This window comes from Serinus canaria, chromosome 9 (genome assembly GCF_022539315.1).
Source record: "Serinus canaria isolate serCan28SL12 chromosome 9, serCan2020, whole genome shotgun sequence".
NCBI lineage: Eukaryota > Metazoa > Chordata > Aves > Passeriformes > Fringillidae > Serinus > Serinus canaria.
Genome location: NC_066323.1, coordinates 2,716,107 through 2,738,460, shown reverse-complemented (window position 1 = coordinate 2,738,460; position 22,354 = coordinate 2,716,107). Strand labels below are relative to the sequence as shown.

The following is a 22,354-nucleotide window of genomic DNA, read 5'->3' as shown; positions in this document are numbered from 1 at the left end:
TTGGAAAGGATTTAAAAATAAATATAAAACTCTGGTCCTATCAGGAACTATAAAAAATATGCAATACCAGGGAAAGGTCTCAGCAAAGTGGGGAAAGCAGAGATGTGCAAACAGAGCAGAGCAGAAATGTGTGCGTGGCTCATTCACGTGTTTGCCCAAGTGTCGTTACTGCAGTGCCTTATTTACAGATAAAAAATAGCCTATCCTTGCAGTCATGTGGTGCTGCTGGCTCCTCAACTTCCTGCTTATCTGACAGCTTAACCAGCAATTCTGGGCAGAAATAACCTGGCTGCTTTGGTGGTAAACTCTTGGCCCAGGGAAACTCCTTCATTCAAAGGAAGAAGCAGCCAGACGGGAAAAGCAGCTCTCAAGGTTGGTGTTTTTCTGCTTCCTTTTCTGACCCAAGAGAGCTAAAAGTGGGAGAGGTGGAAGTGCTGGTGTGGTCAGACAGGCAGGTTATGGTGGATAAACAAAGCCCTGCTGCCACCTACATTCCTGGGTTAATTTGATGCCACCCCACAGCTCTGACAAGGCCCTGCTGATTCTGATGTTTTAGGATTTTACCTTTTCTGTTCCACCTGTCTGTGACCCTGCAGCTCTTCAGTGTGTGACTCTGAACTCCACAGCCAGGCTCAGCTGCTGCTGTCCCATTCTGGGCAGACACAACAATTCCTCTCCAGCCTGGCCATCAAGGACACCTCAGTGCCCCAGGGCCAGAGATGGGAACAAAAGTGAGCTGGGGCAGCAAACTGGGGCTCAGTGCCTTCACTGGCTGGAGCTGGGCTTGGAGGATGAACCCCCAAAGTGCAAATGGCCCCAAGGGATCAAAGTGTGACACCCGTGAGCCCTGGAGCATTTTGGGTGCAGCCCCTGGGGGGCTTGGGCTGCCCTGGGTGGACCTGAAGGGCTTCAACCCACAGAACTGCTTCTTATTCCCTCCCCTCTGCCTGCCCTCTGCTTTTAGGGAGCCCCAATCAAAGGCACCAACACCCCAGAGCTTGTGCAGTTAAAAATTCCAATTATTAATGTAACCTCCCTGACAGCCCTGAGGAGTGGCTCTTTCTTCTTCCCCAGCTTCCTCAGGACACACCAACTGTGCTCAGCTTTCCCCTTCTCCCTTCCCTTTTCTCTCCCAGCTGACCCCAAGGGCACCTGCAGCAGCCAGAGCTGGCACAATTAATTAAGTTAATCATTACCTGCTGCAGCTCTGGGGTGGCTGCTGCAGGTAACTGAGCTGATTAACACCTGTGGTCCTGCAGAGCTGCAGGTTAAATCTTTGCATTCTTCCTCCTGGGATTAATGCCATTTTATAGATTTGTGCTTGGGTTTTTGGATCCTGGAGAAGCCAGGCTGCTCCAGAGCTCCTCATCTTCTCCATCTCTGCACAAACACTTTTCCATAAGCAGCGCTCTTGTTTCCCTGAGCAATAGCAGCAAATCACTGCATTTCTAAGAATTCTGAAAAATGAAGTTCCCAGGCTTTCCCAGCTGCAAAACCCTCAGAAAGGCTTCTCTTCCCTTCTCTGCACTCGGGTTTCTCTGGCAGAAGTGTGGCTGTTACACAGCAATTTTCTTTCCATGTTTTTAAAGTGGCTGATTTTAATTTGGATGTATTTTCCCCTGCAAATCCTTTCAGTCAATATGGAATTACATAAAGCAGCTTTTTGAAGAGAAATTGTATCTGGAGAAGTTTCCACTCTGTGTGTGTGTATTTTACACAAACTATTTATTTTTTATGTCTTGGTGGCACTATCATTTCTGATGACCTGTGCTCTACCAGACTGACCTCAAAGACATAAAATGAAAAAAATGATGTAATAGTTTTGATCCTTCCACATCAGGAGTGATGCTTTCAAATAAGGACAGGGTGGACAAAGTTTACTTGGATGATGGGAGGAAAGTAATTTTTTTTTCTTATCCCCAAAAAAGCTGAAAATAGTTTGGAGTGGCTTAGAAATGTATTTCTTTAATATAAGTGTAAAATGGTTGCAGTGTATTTTACAATTTCTTTCCATTAAGAAAAGGGAAGAAATTGTAAAATTTACAATAAAAGGAAATTTGTGTAGGTTTATCTGGAAAGGGCAGTAAAGTTTCCAATCATGAGTGACTGTCAAATGCTCTTCCATAAAGGATCATCAAAACTTCCCAACTGCTAATCTTGAATAGAAGGTGAATTCTTTGCATGTGCTACACAAAACCTGAAATAAAATACAATTATTGGCTTCAGCTCTCCATTATTCTCCAAAGGGTAGAAATACTGTGTAAGTAAAAGCTGTGTAAGAAAGCTCCCAAACACATTTTTAGAAAAATGAGGTGTCCCCCACCAGGCAGCATTATTGATAATGCAAATGAAAATATTCCAGAGTCCCACATATCAGTTTTGATTTTCTGAGGTCATGACTGCATCAACTGACAATGGAAATGAAATATTCAGCTTTGTTTTCTGTCAGAAGTAAAGCTACCATGGTGCCTATGTAGCACCTCCAAGAGAACCTTTGGGCTGGACTGACCATTAATCAGTTTCTGTTCTGAGCAGTGAGCGTTCATCACATTCAGGATTTTCATCCTGCTCTGTGTGCCTGGGATGTCCGAGTCAGGTTTCTCTGACCACTGTGCCCGTGGCAGCCTGTCACCTTCTGGGACGTGGCACAGCTGGGATGGGCAAAAAGGAGCAGAAGCCTGTGTAAAACTGCTTTTACACTTCTCAGAGCTCTTGCTGCCCTGAAGATGTTCCTGTCTGCTCCTTCAGAACGTTTTCCATATTTTCTGTCTCGTGACAGAAACGATTCAAAACCAAGAGGATGTGCAATAACACCAAACATTTACTGGGGCTTCATCTTTTCTGCCATGAAACACATTAACCATTTTGGCTTGGTTTTGAAGAACAAGCAGACACTTTTACTGAGTTGTTTAATTTGTTTTTTAACATCCAAACATCCACCTCTGAATCCATTAGTGTCTCTATTGGTAGACTCATAAATCTTTATCTGAATGAAAGTTCCTGCACTGTTTTTTCCAGTTGGCTCCATTTGCTGGCTTACTTCCATGCTGAACATCTGCACACATTCGTGCTATCACTTAAACCTTCAAGACAAAGTTTACTTTGGCTTCAAAGAACCTTTTCAATGCCATCCATTCACACATAACAGCAACATTTTCCACACCACCAGCACAGCTCCCAATTTTTTTTTAAATATATATACAAAGGAAAAATATGTTTTATTTACCTTGCAGAGCTTCAGACTGGCAGGATGTTTAAAAGAAAAAAATGTCTTTGTTCTGATTTATGAGAAATCACAAGTAATACAGATTCCCCCTGGGATATTTCTGGTGGAGTGGAAGCACGTGGAGATTGAGCTCCATCCTGGTGTGCTCTGACTCTCTTGTGGGTGCCGTGACAATTTGGGGCACAGCAGCTCAGGAGCCTGAGCTAAAGCAAGCACGAGGATTTATTGCAGAAGAGAAGTGCAGAGAATTTGCTGAGTAAGCCAGGACTTCTTGCATTATGCCAGGGATTTAAAGGGACAAAAAAAAAATCCATCCCAGCAGCAAATCTTGGGGCACTCCACATTAACCTCTCTGTATGTCAAGAATTAGATCTTTCCTCTTCTCCTTTGTTTTCCCTATCTCACCCATGCATTTTAATCCATGGCAGAAAATTTCCTTTTACCCTGCAGTTTTCAAATTTCCCTAATAGGCTTTGGGGATGGATTGGGTCAAAAGCCTTCTAAAACCAGCCCTAGATGATCTCCTTCAGATTGCTTTTGTTCTGTGGTCCTTCCTGATGGCACTCAACAGACCTGTGGGGCAAGATTTTGATCTAGTCTGAAGGGAGGGAGAGGATTTCCCCCTCTTTCTCAGCTTTGTAGATATTCTGGAGTTAAATATTCACATTTATCAGCCCATCTGAGACTCTGAACTGGACAGAGCAGCAGCTGCTTGTCGATAATTTAGACAGGAGGAAATCTGAGATGTCCAACATACAATTACCCTCATTGTGGAAGGGCAGATTCACATCTCGGTGAAATAGATGGACAGGGGCAGGCTCTGAAGAGCTGCTGTGAATTTCAGTGGCTATAAAATCTTGTTGTATCCTTTGGGAGACTATTTTAGGAGAGGAAACCACTGTGCAGCACATAATCTGCTGCTGAAGTTGTGCTCTACAAGCCAGGACAGCCCCAGCTCCCACCTGGGAGCTGAAAAACCTGAGTTGTGTTCCTTGTGTTCTAACAACTCCTGAGCTGCTGTATTCCCACCGAGGTGCATGAAAGAAAAGGATTCTTCCTCTTTTCAAGCTGAGCTAAAAGCTTTTTTCCTTGGAGTGCTCCGAGGGAAGGTAGGAGAAGGTGGGTGTTGCATCAGCTGAGCAGGAAAGCACACAAGGTGGAAAAGCTCCTCAGCACCAGGGAAAAAGTTCAAGGGTAGTAGGGGAAGAATCCTAAAATCTTTGGGAATGGTGAGAGGAGAATAAACAATCTTAACAATGTACATTCAACTAAATCATCTCCAGATGTGACTCTCAGTAATTTGCTCTAAATCTAAAGATCTGGGGTCATGGTTTGGGTTTGTCTGGTGGGATGGTCTCATCTGTCATACCACAAACCCCCAAAACTGGTTTTATCCAACCACCTGCATTTCTGAGGGAAACAATGAGGATCCAGCCTCGAATCTTTGCCAGGTTTGTTTCTTCCTTTATCACACAGGAGGCTGGCAGGTGGTGGGTTCAAAAGCAAACCACAAGGAGGTTTTCCACCTCATGGCACTTTTCACATGGATCTGGCACCAGATGTTCTGCACTCCCAGTGTTTATGAGGTTGCAAAAAGTTCTGGGATGAATTCAAGGAAGAAAAACCTCTGGGTGGCAATAGGAGACAAAAACATCACTTCTTACTGAGACTCAGGTTTTTGTTGGCTGGAAAGTTTCACTTGTGTAATTCTGTGCTTGGCTGCTCTTCTACTTCCGCAAACTTCCCCAACATTATTTGGAGAGAGTCCAGAGGAGGCACCAGGATGAGCAGAGGGATGGAGCAGCTCTGCTGGTGGGAAAGGCTGGAGATTTGGGGTTGTTCAGCCTGGAAAAGAGAAGGCTCTGGGGAGACTTTATGTGTCCCTTCTGAAAGAGGGCCTAAAATAAATGTGGAGAGGGAATTTCTGCAAGGACATGGAGTGACAAGAAGAAGGGGAATGGCTTTAAGCCAAGAGAGGGGAGGTTTAGGGGGGATATTGGGAAGGAATTGTTCCCTGGGAGGGTGGGCAGGCCCTGGCACAGAGTGCCCAGAGAAGCTGGGGCTGCCCCTGGATCTGAAATGTCCAAGGCCAGGCTGGACATTGGGGTTGGATCAACCTGGGAAAGTGGGAGGTGTCCCTGCCACGGCAGGGGTGGCACTGGGTGATCTTTAAGGTCCCTTCCAACCCAAACCATCCTGTAATTTTATAATTTGTTGATTTGCCTTTGTTCAGATTCTGCATGGCCATTCTTGGATATTCTTTATTGAATGAAAACTGTCATTCCTCCTCTGCAATTAACACATCTCTTGGGTCAGAGTGGGAAAGTGACTCTGGGTCACTCCACTGCCTGAGGTGCTCAGTCCTGTAGGAACAAATTTGCAGTTTATCTGTGCACTTAGAAAACTTGCAATGGGAAACCTGAAAAGATTGATTTTGTTCAGGAGTTTGCAAGAAAAATAAATTGGGTATAAACTATCAAAAACCCAGGGAGTTTTTGGGTGAGCTGTGCAGTGTTTACATCCTAAGGTTACGCTGATGGCTGATTTATTTTTAATTATTTTATTTTTATTGTTTTATTTTCATTATTTTAATACTTTTAATTTTACTGGTTATTTTTATTCTTTTTCCTACCTGAATTTCCTGGCCAGCAAACACTGCTGGTGGCATTCAAAGTGAGCCAAAACTGGGGGAAAAACACTGAGCTGTCTAATCACAAGTGAAAATGAGTCTGAGGGAAGTGGTTTTCCAGGATTTCAGGGTCTTCCCGGACGAACTGCAGCCAGGAGCTGAGCACAGCTCTGTGGTGATGAGCATTGCTTAAGGGCAACAGCACAACCTGGTGGTGTCTGGTTATTCCAGAGCATCGGGATCTGCACGGGAATTTCCCTTCCCCAGAACCCAGCTCCTTGCCTGCACAGAACTGAAGCCTGCTTTCATTAATTCATTTGTGGGGTTCCATTTTCCCCGAGGTTTTCAGAATAAATAGAAAACAGCAGACTGCAAGGGCATATGCAAAAAAGATGAAGTAACAGGTCCTTCCCAACTTCCCTGATTCTGAAACCTCAGGGTGCTGGATGTGTCTGGATTTTGCTTTCAAGATAATAACTAAAGGGATATAACTGAGAAAAAAAAAAAATCTTGCAATATGTACTATGCAAATTTTGGGGGAAAAAAACTAAAAAAAAATGACAAAAGGAAAGTGTGAGCAGAAAAAATTGGAAGTTTGCCTTGCCTTTTCTATTATGACAAAGCCAAGCGGGGTATAGAATGCATTTACATAGACTGAATATTCAGACACCAATAATAATATTTATTCTCTTTCTTGTGTGTCTTCAGGGTGAGTGGCGTTGGTCAGAGTGAAACTTCTGAGGTGGCAGTGAAATGAAACGGGTGGCAAATAGCTCAGAGAGAATTGTCAAATAAAATTAACGACAGGTTGTGTTCTGCTTGGTTGTGAAGCACAGGCTGTGTGACTGCCAGCAATGCAGGTGTGGGTGCTGAACAGAATGTCTTGCAAACTGCACCTTCAGTTCATTTTCTGATCATGTGGGATGGGACAAAAGCCACTGACTGTGACTAGAGAGGGGTTTCCTGTCCAGTGCTGGTGCTGCTCCTGACACTGGGCGAGGCTTTTTCACGGAAGAATAGAATTATAGAATGGTTTGGGTTTGAAAGCACCTTTAATTTCATCCAGTTCCACCCCTGCCATGGGCAGGGACACCTCCCACCACCCTGGGTTGCTCCAAAGCCCATCCAGCCTGGCCTTGGACACTTCCAGAGACTGGGAGTCCCTGAGTCAAGCTCAGTCCTGCTTAACTTGGTACAAAGAACCTTTGATTTCACCTGTGTGGCTTTGGAGCTGAGAGCAAAGGGATTTTCAAAGGCACTGGAGGACTGAAGTGCTTTGGGGCAAAAGGTTCATTGTTTTTATGCAGTGAATATTCCTGTAGGATTGTCTCCACACAGGAATGCTGAGGTGTCTCATTGCTTCCTCTTTGTCCTTTAGCCCAGTCCATGGCTGAGGAATGACTCACAATCACTCTCAAGAAAGCACTGGAGTCCACTGCAGGTGTGTGTGATTCATGCATTTCAACTGACTCTAAAGCTTTCTCTTCTCTCTTACGTTATTGTGGCCCAATGTTTGTGAATTCTGCTGAAATTCATGGAAATGCTTGTAATTCTGCTTTGGTTTGTTACAGAGGAAACACATTGTTAGGTAAATAGGACAAAATACTCTTAACTGCAGTGAGGATAGTTCTGAAAAATTGTACAGAGAGCTTTGGAAAAGTGTGGAATGGGGGGAAGGAAGGAAGGAAGGAAGGAAGGAAGGAAGGAAGGAAGGAAGGAAGGAAGGAAGGAAGGAAGGAAGGAAGGAAGGAAGGAAGGAAGGAAGGAAGGAAGGAAGGAAGGAAGGAAGGAAGGAAGGAAGGAAGGAAGGAAGGAAGGAAGGAAGGAAGGAAGGAAGGAAGGAAGGAAGGAAGGAAGGAAGGAAATTTTCTTCTTTTTCTTGAGTGCTGAATTAGAGGACACAATGATCAAATCCCAAAGACTGCTGGTCACAACCTTTCCCTGTATCCCACTGAGGCAGTTCCTGAATCCCTCTGGAGCAGCCATGGGAAGGATGTTGAGCTGTGCCTCAGCTAACCACAACCATGCACAGAAACCAAATCCCTGAGATGGAAGCTGTCCCAGCTTCCCACACTGCAGAAACCAGAGTATTTTTCAGATGTCTAAAAGCCCTTGGCAAGCACAGGGATGTCAGGTCTCCCTGCCTGACGTGCTTTGATCACTCTGTAATTATTACCCATCAGCTCAGACACTGATTTGTGCTTTGCTCAGGAGCAGCAGACAGTGCTGATGCCTGGATGGAGAAGCTCAGATCAGCTGGGCTGAGCTGACATCTCCTCCTGCCGTGGGTGCTGGGTGATGCTTGGGGCAGCACTGACAGGGTTAATTCTCTACTCTCCTTCCCCTGCTGTTTCACAAGTTATTCCATATTTTCATGTTAGCACAGAGAATTGTCAGGAATAATTTAATGTACTACCAGGGACACCCTCCTGTCATGAAAAACCCTTCAAGATCCTCGAGTCCAAGCACTCCTGTTGCCACATTCTGTCACAGTAGAAGCTGAGCATGAATCTGGTTATTAATAATAATCCCAGCCCAGTTCCATAAACCGACCCCTGGGCTGACTGACAGGGGCTTCACCCAAAAACATCCTTCTTAAGGTGCGAGCATTTCACTGGTCCAGCACCTGGGGCTCAGAAAGATCAGAACAATGAGCTGTCCAGACCTGGGAGGTTTGAATTGCCTATAAAAGCCAGCTCTGAACAATCAAACACGCTGTTTGCTGGTGACCAGTGGAGGATTCTCTGTCCCTGACACTCGACACGTGGTGACCCCGATGCAATGAAGAACAGTCCACAAATTTTCCTGCAGGAAGAGTGGAGGGAGACAGAAGCAGAGCCTGCAGAGCCTGTCCCCTCAGCAAAATGGAAAAAAAACAGAGGCGAGTGGAGCCCCCCTGCAGAAAAAACTGCAAAAATTACAGCCAAAGGGCTCTATCAAACAAGTGTGGATGCCATGGGACAGGGAGAGGGAAACAGCAAGCGTTTCTCACAGTGGCTTGTGAGAAGTTTCAGGGAGCTGGAAAGATGTGATAACCTGTTGACTATAAACAATTTGCAGGTGGTGTTTTTCTACCTTGTTTTTGTGTTCCTCTCAAGGACAGTGCATGAGAAAGATGTTTCTGTTAGTCAGCCTGTTACCTCGTTCTCAGGGGTCCCAGGATGAGGGAAGAGATGAGAAAGTTGACTCCATGTTTCAGAAGGCTTGATTTATTATTATATGATAGATAATATATTAAAACTATACTAAAAGAATAGAGGAAAGGATTTCACTACCATGCTAAGCTAAGAATAGACAAGGAATGTGAAAACAAAGGTCTTCTTAGACCGAGACTGGCCGGACAGGTGATCTGTGATTGGCTCTTAATTGCAAACAGCCTAACGAGGCCAATCAGAGATTTCCTCTGTTGCATCCCACAGCAGCAGATAAGAATTGTTTACAGTTTGTTCCTGAGGCCTCTCAGCTTCTCAGGAGGGGAAAAATCCTAAGGAGAGGATTTTTCATAAAACATGTCGGTGACATTGGCCAATAGAACAGAATCTGTCGTACCACTCTATAAAAACCGCGCGGTTCTTTTGGATAAAATCCTTCTTTGCCTTTGCTCCGGTCCTGCCTCTCACCTGTTCCTGCCCCGACCCCGTGCACAAGTGGCAAAGAAGGCTGCCCAAAAAAGTGGCCCATGTAGCACAGCCACCTCTCAGCAGCAGGAGCAGGCCACCCCCTGACCCGTGGCTCCCTGTGCGTGGGCAGTGAAGAGGCAAACAAAACAAATCCAACAGCTCCAGCCAAAGCAGTGCCAACAGAGGCCACGCCAACTTCCTGCCCCTCAAACCTCAACAAAGCTTCACAGCCTCTGCTGCTTCAACTGCACAAAGGTTCTCATGTTCCACGGACTCTAACAAACTGATAGAGGGTAGAACTGGAGAAAGGGTGTCACAGAAAAATACACAACTGTTTACTAAGTATGCCCCAGAATTCGTAGTACAGTATTTATAATTGTTGTTTGTAAAATCAAAATGAACAATCAGCCATCTCTGACAGCTGATTCTATTACAGTTTCTCATAAAGTATTACGTTTCTGTCTCAGGTATGGGCTACTGTGTATTAAAAATATCCTAGAGTGTATGCTAGGAAGTTTGTTCATAATCCTTCTCTCATTATTACTTGCAATGCTACCAGATCAACCTAGAAAACTCAAATTTACTTGTTCTAACATTCTAGATCTGTTAACGCATACACACACACATGCATTAATTTAGTAATGTCATAAGCAAATTCCAAAGTTTTTCAACTGAGAATCTGCCACCTGTCATCATTTTAAAAACTGAAGTCACCTATTGAAGTCAATCACAAATTTCTAACTACTAATAAAAGGAATAAAAGCATATTACGTGCACTGTTACCATAAAAAAAAATTTAAAAAATTTTTGTTACTAAAAAAAATTAAATTTTTTTGTTACTAAAAAAATTAAAACACTGATATTTCTTTAATTATTCATAAGTTGCTCATGTTAAATTTTTTTGTTCCCAAGTGCCACATCCACACACTTTTTGGACATTTCCAGGGATGGTTCCATTGCCTTTCACCAAGGAAATCTTCCCTGTTATCCAGTCAAACCTCCCCTGGGCCACTGGAGGCCGTTCCCTCTGGTCCTGTCATTCTCACCTGAAAGACAAGACCCACCTGGGTGTGACGCCCTTGCAGGTACTTGAAGAGAGCAAAATGTTGACAAATTAATGTCAAACACCCACTCAGAAAACAGTCCCAGTTTTCCTGCTGGGATAAAGGAAAATTCTCATTTTCCATGCTAAATTGAGGGATAACAGAGAGGGTCTGCACTGTGCTTGCTCCCAAAGTGAAAGCTGCTTCCAGTACACACAGATGGTGAATCATCCTTTACCCAGAGGAGTACAAATTCTGTCCCAAAAATTCACTGTGTTCCCATATTCGTCCACCAAATTGTGTTCTCACTGCTGTAAATTTTGTATTAAATTATTTAGGTCAGCTTAAATTTGGAAAGCAACAAAACGAGCACCATTTTTTTGCCTCATTTACATGTCTGTGGTTGCTGTAACAGAGTTTGCTTCCTAAATTAAAGTGCTGCAAGCAGTCTGCCAAGGAAATGCACGGCAATATTTTTTGGTTATGTTTTTAAAAAGCTGGTTGTAACTCTCAGCCATTAACCCAAAAATAGGTGGACACGTGGAGACTAAAAATTCAGATTTCTTCCAGCATGCACTGGATCTGTGGATGCTCTGGTTTGAAGTTTCGTAATTTTCCTGTGGATGAAGGGCATTTTGAGTCTTTGCTTAATGGTTTGAGCATATCAATGTCTGTGATCCTGTGATTAAGGTATTGTCAGGATCTAGAGGATCACATTAAAAGCCATTAATAGCTCCGTGCTGGGCTCTGACATGATGCAATCCAGCAGCTGCCCCGTGGAGAAACACTCCAGGCATCGTGTCAAAGGGACACAATGCTAATAACTGGGTTAGGATGGGTTTATTTCATCCTGATGGTGCCAGAGCCCTTCCTGTGCCTTTGGACAACTCCTCCTCAAGGCCTGCCCTCATCCCACCTCTTGTTTCACTGCAGCTGAGATTCCAGCTCCTGCCAAAAACTCCAGAGCCCGTTTCTGGCTGGCTCTGTCCCAGGCAAACACCTCTCAGTTCCTCACTGCTTCCCATAAACATTTCCACACAACTCTGTCAGCTCCTACTGCCTTGATTCCTGTGGGAATACCCTGTGTGGGCTGACAAAAGCTGCTGGGTGGGTTTCCCCAGGTGGGTCCCACCTTTCTGCTCCCACCAGCTGCCCCTTGTCCTAAATGGGAAGGTTTTTTCCACTGAGGCTGCTCGTAGCTGATCTTCCTTGCATGAATCCAGCCCTGGAGTGACCCAGCACAGCTTTCCAAGCAAAAAGTTCTGCTGGTGTTAGAACTGCAGGACTTCTGCTTTCTTTTTATTTATTTATAATTTTTTAAATTTGTATTTTTTCCTCCCACTCTGGAGAACCTCTGTGCTGATCCCAAAGACTGACTCCCCTTTTCTCGTGCACCAGATGCTCAGCACAAACTAAATTCCCCCTGCCCAGGCACCCATCATGGTAACACCTGTCTCAGCATTAGCTGACAATCATTTGCATGGTGACACTCTGGAGTCACCTAAGCCCAGAGGGACAATGATTTGGGAAGCATGGATAGAGCTGGATCCATTCACTTACATTCCCTGTGGTCAAACATCTTGTTTCCTGCCTGTTCTGCTTTAATTATCCCAGCAACATTGGATAAATTTTACTCCTTACCCATCTTCTCTGGAATAGCTTCCAGGTTTCTCTGTAAAACACTCAGATTCAGGCCCTTTCCTATCTCACCCACCAATACCTAATTTTCACACAGGTTTTTATTGATTGCTTTTCTTGGTGTTATTTTATTTTGCTGTTTTACGGCTGCTGTTAACATTTACTAGAGGAATTAATTTACACTCTGCGTGGAAGGACATCACTGCAGATACTTTGGCAACATGAACTGTGACTAAAATTTGGGGGGGCGGGTGTGGAATAAAAGGAGGAGGAGAGGAAAGGCAGCAAAGGAGGGTGAGGAAATTGTTTTTCCCTTTTCAGTGGTTAAATCCTAACCACTGGTAAATGGCCTTTCAGTGGGGAGGGCAGCTCATTTGTGATACAGGTACAAATGGGCTCAATCAGAGAAACAACCCCACAGGCACTTCCTATTCTTTGTGTGACATTCAAACCCTCCAACGTTTTCAGCAGCTGATGATGGGATTTGCCCTTTTTTTTTCCCCTTCTGCGTGAACACGAAAATTAAAATCACTTGAATGCTTTCGCCGAGCGAGTCCTCGCCGTCGTGCCTCATTCCTCCAGGGGCTCTGGGAAATAGACTGAGAGTCTTTGCCAGCCTTAGTGGTGCTGTGATTCTGTTTTATGGAAGCTGAGGGAAGGCAGGCCGTGTGAAACTCAGCAGCACCCACCCGCCCACCTGTGGGCTTTCTCCAGCGTGAGCGAGTTGGAGCTTTGGCAAAAAGGAAGGCACAGGGGTTTGTGCCACGAGGTTCCATCCCTGCTTTCCAAATCCATTTCCTGACAGAACCCTCACTGCAGCCTTCGTTGGGGTTGATAGTTGTGCACACAAGAGCACAGCTGGTGGCCCCGAGGAGAAGCACTGGCAGTTCCTGGGCAGACTGATCCTAAGTGGTTTTCCTTCCCCAGGGAGTGGCTGCCAGACAAGGAGCCCAGGAATATTCTACATACCATCTTTTGGTTATTGCCTGTAGTGACTTCTAGAAAATGCAACCTCTGAATCCCAAGGGATGACTTCTGTTTTCTGTGGGGCATGGGTGGAAATGATGATTTTACTCAAGATTACCATCCAAAGGTCCTTATTTTTGGTGACATATTGAGAGAAAATCTAGAAAACTGCAGCTATAGCAGTGGGGTATTTAAAACAAACCAAAAAGGATGGTGGTGTCCCTAAGTTTTGGGTGTCTGAATACAATCCAGTATTTTCTTATGATCTTGGGCACATCTTTCAATTTCCCAGGCTCCTTGGTCTGGCAGCTTAAACAGAAAGTCTTTCAGGCCCTGGACTCTCTTCATGCATTTTGTACTGAACCTGCCTCCAGGCAAAAGGGAGAAAATGAGCGGAGAATGAGAACAGTCCTGCAGCCACTAAAACTCCTCTCCCCAGCCGAGGTCCGCGAGCTCTGCCAGGCTCTCCAGCCCTGCACTGAAGTTCTCCCTTCCTGTTTCGACCTCTTGCAACTCCTGCTAAGGGAAAGTATGCTGCAGGATCATTTCTGGAGTTGAAATGCTCTGACGTGATAGAGGGCAAGGGATTGGAAAAGTTGGTGTTTTAGGCTTGTACAGTTTCCATCGTGTGAGTGAAAGTGGAAGGAAGGAAGGAAGGAGAAGTTTATGGGGTGCTTGAACATCAGGGATCTGCCTAGGGCAGGATGATCACGAGGAGAATATACTGTTATTAAAGATATTTCTGACTCCTTTATAATAAAATATTTCCTCATAGTTCTACATGGATAAGCCTTGGAATCAATGTGGCCTCAATATTTCCATCTGCTCTCTCAAAATCCATACTGAGCATCATATTTTGCACATCATCTTACCTTTCACTTAAGGTTATGTACTTAATATATAAACATACAGCAGCACCTGAGGGAGTCTCCTGTATTTGAGCAGGAGTTCACCTGTCCTGCCAGGGCTGTGTTTTCAAGCAGATGGCCCCATGATGGATTATCAGCTCCTCACCCACCACGGCGTCTTCCTGAACAATTTGCACAGATGTTTATAAAGGGATTTTCCTGCTCACACAACATTTGCACATCCGCAGGACCAAGTGGCCTTCTGCTGAAAAGCCACCCAGCCTGAGAAGTTTGTTTCTGTGCTGGGGAAGAGCTTTCCCAAGCCTGTTCCCAATGGGATCTGGGCATGACCCTTTGGAAGAGGTTGGCATGTGGCGCCCCAGTGGTAACAAAATAAGCTCAGCCTCTCTCAGGCTTGTCTGTTACACCCAAAGTTGTGTTTCTTTCATGAAACAGAAAAGCCAAAAAGATCAAATCTGCTGGGAATTATAGAAAGCAAAGGGAAAATGGCTCTGGAATATTTTTTGTATTGATGAGGAAAAATAAAGTGTGTGCTGATGTTGACCAAAATCTCACAGAATCACTTAGGCTGGAAAAGCCCTGTAAGATCAAGTCCAATGACAGAACCAGCATTGCCAAGCCCACCACTAAACCATCCCCAAGTGCCACATCCACACATCTTTTAAATCCCTCCATCCCACTCTTTTCCTCCTGCTGGAGCACAGTTTTGGGGAGGTGCAGCCCGGCTGCATGGGGGCTGCAGTGACCTCTCAAACCTCCTCTCCACAAACTTCAGACCTGCAGCAGGGCACCAGGAGACCTGAGGATTTATCTCATGACAAACCCCCAATTATTGTCACTAAAATCTGTGGTTGTGACACATTCAGGAGCCCTGACCCTTTAATGGGATCGCGGACTGGGACACGCTGAATTTGTTCCCTCTGGAACTTTCCACCCGCAGGTCCCAGAAGGTCCTGGAGTCAGGATCAATTTTTTCATTCCTGTTTTCACTGTGCTGGATGAAATTGGAATCTGGAAACTGCAGTGGCTTCAGCTGAACCTTTGAACATCCTGATGGCATTTCCATCAGAGACGTCATCTCTCTTGTGGGTGCAGAAACTCAAAGGCAGAGGATCATGTTAGACAAAGCCTAAAATAGTGAGAATGGGGAGGACTGGGAAGAATTTCCACTTTTTAGATAAAAATTCTACTTGAGAGACTCAAATGAGCTCATTGATCCACCAAACCTCTTAGTTATTCACAGAGTTTGGGTGTGGGAGGGCATGAAATGGTGAATTTCGAGCTGCTGTTATTGGGTGATTATGGGAATTCAAATATCTTTATTTTAAACAATTAGAGCTTTACTATCTATAGAAAAGAAACAGGAAACAGAGAAAAAAGTCATACAATCAATGCATTAATTGTCTGCAGAAACCTAAGTTATAATTTAATTAGTTCTTTTTCTTGCAAGCTAAACACCAGGCTGCAATAATGGCATGCAAGTCTTGTTGAGTACACATTAATCATTTTTTATTTTCTTCATTGAACCTGATCCCTATAAGATAAAACACAGAATTATGTAATACCTCAAGGAATTAAGAATATGTGAACATTGAAAATAATAATAATAATAATAATGATAATGATAATAATAATGACTTTATCTTTTCACTGTCTGTATCTTCTCAGTGGCTCTGATTTCTCCAAGATATTTATACAAGTACAGACCATAATTGTGCTAATAAAGAGGAAATTATACTGATCTATAATTAGAGTAATAAGGAGAAAGGTACAGCAGATCATAATTGAACCAATAAGGGGAAAGTATAATCATGTTTAATGGCTTGCATGAGTGTTAGTGTCTTCTGTATACTCAATAAATTGGTACCCATTTTCATGGTGTGTATCTGAAACACTTTTCCTGATATTATCAAATTACACTTCAGATCTCTTGTTGGGCACTTCTGCTGGCCCTGTAACCCCTCTGGGGTGAGAAATAAGAAAAATAGAAGAAAAATAGCAGAATTTCAGATGGGTTTGACCATCAGCTACAATCATCTGTAGCAGCACTTCATCCCTGTCCAGGTTTATTTGGTTTAAATCCGTGGATATACAGGTGTGCAGTCTCCTAACAAGGGTGAGACTTGGAAAAAGCAACACAGAAAAGGTTGAGAGGTGCAACCCCTCGGGGTCACTGTGTTTGGGCATGAAAAGGTGCTCTGCAAGCAGGACATGCTCGAAGGACAAGGCAACGATTGATTTCCTAATATTCACAGTAGAAAAACGTGGCTGCAAGCCCCAGAGCTGAGCATCAGTAACTCCTTGCTGCTGCTGGAGCTGAGCTCCCACCTCCTGTGGGCTTTTTTTCAACCTGAAAATTTCACAGCTCGCAGCTTTGATGTGTTTCCCTGCGAGTCCTTGAGCTGCTAACTGTCCCCTTCTCAGCAATCTTCCCCCTGTCTGCAGCTTGACCCTTTGGAGCTCCTAGAGCTGGAGTTCACTTGTTTCCCTCACAGCTTTTTCTCACGGTGGGATGGTTTGCTCAGAGGTTCCAGCCAAGGTCACGCAGATGCTCGGCGTGGAAATCCAGCCAGGGATCAGAGACAGAGCTGAGCCCTCCCAGGGGAGTTTACCAAGGCTGAGCTTTAAAGCAGCCTCCCCAAATCTTCACAGAAATGACATCAAATATGGTTTGGATATAATTGTCTTGTTGATTTCCCTCTCAGCCATTTAAAAAATTAGGATGTTTCCTGCTTTTACATACTGTGGGCATGTAAATATTTGCTCAGACATGCCCGCTCTTGGTGGGTGACATCCTTTGCTCTGAGGTGACACCTGCAAAGATTTTCAGCCCAGCCATCCTGGCAGGAGCCCAGGTGATGTTTTTGAGCTGTGGCTGGCTTAGAAGGGCAGGACCAAATCTGGTGAACGGGATCTTCATGTGCAAGGTCAGAGAACACCTTGGGAGAGAGGCTCCTGTTCTCCAGCAGAAACATCTGACACATGGACTTCTCCAAATATTTTTCTCTCCCAAAGATTTCTCAGCTCTGCTAAGTCCTGAAAATCAATGGAAAGAAAGAATTTACAAGAGCATGGAGTGACAGGACAAGGCAGGGATGGATTCAAAGTGAGAGAGAGGAGGTTTAGGGGGGATATTGGGAAGGAATTGTTCCCTGGGAGGCCCTGGCACAGGGTGGAATTCCCAGAGCAGCTGGGGCTGCCCCTGGATCCCTGGCAGTGCCCAAGGCCAGGTTGGACATTGGGCTGGAGCAGCCTGGGACAGTGAGAGGTGTCCCTGCCATGGCAGGGGTGGCACTGGATGGGCTTTGAGGTCCCTTCCAACCCAAACCATCCTGTGATTCCATGATTCTGGAAAAATATGGAATGTGTGTGACTTAGGATATTAATAATACTTAGGTAAAATCCTGAGGGGCAGTTAATTGTGAACTAAATAATAAAAAAAACCCTTTACTTTTATAGTACTATACACTATAGTGAACTAAATAATAAAAAAATACTATATTTTTGTGTATTTCCATATACATTTATATATTATAAACCTATTGTTCTCTAAGCTTCCTAAACTAGCAAATATCAATTTTCCCTAGAGCTGAACTTTGCTTTCGTTTCTGTAGACACTTGGACAATTCTTTGATCAAAGCCCCCGTGTCAATGTGACAATGATTTCACACGTACACATGAAATAACAAAAAGACACTTTCATGTTTGGTGGAGATTTTTAAGAACCTTGCCCTAAATAATAATAAAAAAAAAGACATTACCTTATAAAACCTCATTAGATAGATGGATAGAGATGTTTTTAAAAAAAGCAAAAGCCATAAGAATATAAATACAATTATGTCTGTAAGTGTACAGCATATATATATATTTATATATATGTAAAATATTTCACCCACAGGTTTGCAACTCCTTTTCTTCCACTCTCCCATAGGATCACTGAGAAAATGATGACTCTCCACACAATTACTGAGAGCATTAAATGTGTTTAATCTCTAATTTTTGCACAGGTATTTTTAGCAAGCTAAGTAATAACTAAAAGAAGTGTTTCCTCTCACAGCGCACAGTTGTAAAACTTTAATTTATATGTTAATTTTTTTAATTAAAGGGGGAAAAATATAGAATTTGGCTTACATTTCTGTAAAAGTGCAGCATAGGAGCCGAACATGAGGGTGAAGGACAGTAGTGGAGAGGTGTGACATTTACCTGAAGACACCCAGGTAACCCCAAGGCTGAACCTGGAGTTTCCTGGTGCCTTGGAAACAGCCTGAGACAGTGGATTCACTCATCCCAGGGTCACCTTGTCAGAAAACTCCACGTTTTGCATTTAATACAGCAGTGCCTCGGAGCAGGAGGCTGCTCTGGGTGCCCTGGGCTCTCTGAAGAGGAGCAGGGAGGGGAAGGCACAGCCCTGACAGCAAATAAAGGAAAAAACAGACAAGGTTTGAAAGCAGATGAAGCCAGGAGCAGCTTTTAGTGTGTGAGTCTCCTGCTGCTTCTCTGCTGCTCAAGGCAAAGGGGTTGAGAGCACCAGCATGGTCAGAAGCATCTGAAATTTGCTTTAAAGTGGCCTCTAACAAGATTTAGGGGTTATGATTCATCCCTCTGATGTCAGAGAAATGAAGGAAGTGTGTGTCACACCCGGCCACATCCCCAAATGGGCTGAGGAGGCAGAGAAAGGCAGGAAATGCTGAAACACTGAGAACTGCCTCAGTTTGAGTAGCACCATTTCGTGTTTCCTGCACTTGACAGGTTTCGATCAGCAAGAGTTGTCACCAGAAGTAATTCTCAATTATTATATTTTAAAAATTTATTATTAATTTTAATTAAATATTTTATTATAAAACACTTATGTATTATAATACATATTTGTTATTAAATTTTATTATTATACTATATTATAATATGATACAATATTAGATTTCTATTTTATTATTAAATATTTTTATTACACTGCTGAGTTAACAATCTTGGTTAAGAATTCTGAAATCCCACTGTATTGGACAGCTCTGTGCTGAAAGTTTAGGGATTTTTCGTAGAATTATGGAATCCTCAAAAGGCATGGGTTGAGGGGATCCAAAAAATCAGCCAGTTCCAACCCCTGCCATGGTGGTTTGGCTTTAGAGTGGGACTCATTCTCTCCAGTGAACACATGCATGCAAAATACCTGTGGAAGGTCTGATCCCAAAGGACGTGGTAAAATTACCAGGAGAAATGAAATAATCCTGCATTCTTGAACTTTCCTCTGTTAAAACACTAATTCCCATGCTGGCTTTAAAACCCCCACTTGGAATCTCCATATTAAGGTCTATAAACTTCATCCTTAACTTTTTATTTCTGCTTTATCCCTGCTCTATGCGTTGCCGAATCTTGCTTTTGTGTAATTGAAACAGAGCTGTAGTTTGGTTATTAAACAGGGAAGGTGTTTGGCTCTAAAGGGGGAAGCAAATGTGGACAGCAGGAAAAAAAGGCTTAAATTGTGGAAAAATTGCTTTTTATTTTTTTTTTTTTTTTTTAGAGCAGAGCTAGAGAGCAGATGCTGCTGGAGGACAGCAGTCCCAGCTCCAAGGGGTGATTGCTGGTTCTGTGGGGAGGCTCAGGGAAGGGGGTTTGACAAGAAAGTTTGTAAGGGTGGTGAATGGAATTTTTGTCTTTTCCCCACCCTCTGTTTTCATCTGTCCCCTGCAGAACTGTTGCACTTTAATGCTGTGTTGTGGGACACGTCCCCCAGCCGTGGCTCAGCCTGGCTTTGCACCTGCAGCCTGGAATTCTGGTGGGAACAATGCTCAGGAGCCTCGGGAATAAAAGGATATCAGGTGTGCTCAGCACCACGGGTGATTTCCTGTTTGAGGCTTAAGAGAAGAGGGCAAGCAGCATGTGACAGCACACAGGTCCCATTTTTAACCCTAAAACCAGAAGGGGACAATGCAGATCTGTGCCACAGCCGGGATGGGCAGGAGCCAAGTGATGCAGCTGGTGCTTGACATGTCCAGACAGGGCCCATTCCCGTTTTCTCTGCCACAGCTGTTAAAAACCAATGATAAATACTTATTTACAAGAAAATCTGAGGTTTGAGTACAGAAAAAAAAATAATTCAGGTGAGAGAATGCTCTAAGCAAGATGAAAGAGAGGCTTGAATTATTATATTTACATTTCTATTTATTCTTACTAAACAGATGCCCCATGCACGGAACTAATGCCTGTGTTCCCCCAGGCCTGTGCCTGGTTTTGCCCAGCCTGGGGCTGTCCCTGGAGCATTTCCAGGGCTGCTCTGGGAGCAGATGTGGGATGGGAGGCAGATCAAGTGGCTGCTGCCAACTCTCGCGAGCTCCATGTCAGAAAGAGTTGATTATAATGTCAGCACCGGCCAATTTACGGGCTTAAAGCAGCAGCTGCATTTCCCCCAGGGATCCCAAGATCCCCACTCTTAAAAACTTTGTAGTTTCTTGTCCTGGGAGCAGGGTAAGTGATTCTCTCTCTGCACGTCTCTGCCTGCCAGGATGATCTGCGGTTCAGCTTGATTTGCGCGGGGATTGGGATCTCGGGGAACGCTCTGCTCTGCCCATTTGCTGCTCTCCGGGGGAAGCTGCCTCTGCTCTGCAAGTGGAACAGCGTGTGTAGCAGACCTTGGCATTATTCAAGGGATCCTGGGCTAAGTAAATTAAGCTGAGCTAGAAATCACTTATTAATTCAACCATCTTTCCTGTTTAACTAGTGATTATGTAGTTCGCTGTATAGATTTTTTGGCTGGGTAAAGATTTGCAAGGGGGAGGAAAGAGGCTTTGAGATAAATAATGTTCCCTGGCTGAATAAGAATGCAAAAGTAGAGTCTGTTTAACTTTTGCTGGGGGAAACTACTACAGCAGCAGGTTTTTACAGTGTGCAAACACACTGCATGGCATAACTCTGCTGGGTTGGTGTTGATGAGCTAAAGCAATCTTCTGACCCTTTCACTCTCCTTGTAATAACCAAGTAATGTTTGTTTTGCTCGGTTTGCTTTACGTTGCTGAGTTTGGTTTAAAGCAGCATTAAAATCCTTATTAAATGTAATATTTGCCAGGCATTCAAGGTGTAATAATAATCCTCTGTCACTTGCTACTTTTGTTAATATTGGCAGAGTGACCTGGGAGTAGATGAGTCCTCTCATTCAGCAGCACAAAACTTCTGTGTTTTTCAAGCTTGATCCAACTTGTTCTTTGAAATGCCAGAGCTAATTTAAAAGGAAGAGAACTAATTTTTTGGGGTTTTATTTCTCAGTACTATTATGATCTAAAACCATTGCCTGTATATTTTGCAATGCTACAATGTTTATCCCATCTCTTTTTAATTAACAGGAAAGTGCAGGAGGAGAATTAATTTTAATTACTATTTAGGTGGATTAATCTTGAGGAACTTTAAAGTCTCTTGTTTTTCTTAGCATCATTTTCTCTTCATAATGTCAATATTTTAAATACCTTGTTATTTGGTGGTTTTGTCATCATCAAATTCAGTGCAGTAACAGTGCCACAACAACAGACTTAGAGAAATACCTTCCCCCATCTCAGTGGGTTACTGGGTGCTCCAAAACCCAACTGGATCTCTCCTCCATCATTATCCCTCTCCCAGCTCTGGTGGCTTTTCAGGATTTTGGGTTTGGTTTTGCAGAGGGGCTGAGAGAAGCCCCAGGATGCTCAACACTAATGATTTTTTAAGCACAGATTTACAGAGCAAACCAAATCATTCTTCTCACCTCTCCTTCCATGGCCTCTGTTAAATCTTCTTGAGAGAGTTTTAAAATGAAACCTGCTCTGTTAAAAAAATAATCCCAGGTCTGTGTTGGTTTAGCAGGCTGGAAATATTCAGCAAACCAGGTAAATGATGCCCAACTCTCTCAAAGACAGTGGGATTTAGGCTTGAGTGTTTTAGCAAACTGGGGTAATTACAGGCTCTTGCTTTGGTCTCTGTGCAGGTTTGGGGTGGATTTCAGACAAGGTTCATCCCCCAGAGGGTGCTGGCACTGCCCAGGCTCCCCAGGGAAGGGCACTGCCCCGAGGCTGCCAGAGCTCCAGGAGTGTTTGGACAACATTCCCAGGGATGCCCAGGGTGGGATTGTTGGGGTGTCTGTGCAGGGCAGGAGCTGCACTGGATGATCCCTGGGGGGCCTTTAAAACTCGGGATATTCCCTGATCCCATGCCTGGCACAGAGAGAGGGGAACCAAAAGCCAGTGGCTGTGTGACTGAGCCTCCTCCCCGTGCCAGGGAGAGCTGTGCTGACCACACTCCTTGGGAGCTGCTGGACCCCGGGAGCTGACAAATCACATCTCTAATATTTAACCAAAAGTGGGACAATTGCAGCTTTCTGTCAGTCAAGCTGAATTCTTGGTGGA

General features: G+C 44.1%; 1 protein-coding gene across 6 annotated transcripts in view; it reads left to right on the top strand.

Annotated features, from left to right (window-relative positions):
* The first annotated feature begins 210 nt into the window (after positions 1 to 210).
* BCHE (butyrylcholinesterase) overlaps positions 211 to 22,354 on the top strand; it is a 48,584-nt gene continuing 26,440 nt past the window's right edge. The window contains exons 1-3 of one of the 6 annotated variants that reach the window (XM_018912735.3): positions 264 to 372; positions 7,234 to 7,296; positions 20,488 to 20,644. The gene's annotated coding sequence lies outside the window, so the exon portion shown is untranslated. Of the gene's footprint in view, positions 373 to 7,233; positions 7,297 to 20,333; positions 20,451 to 20,484; positions 20,645 to 22,354 lie in introns of those variants that run through there. The other 5 variants (XM_018912734.3, XM_018912738.3, XM_018912737.3 and 2 more) reach the window with 5 other exon arrangements.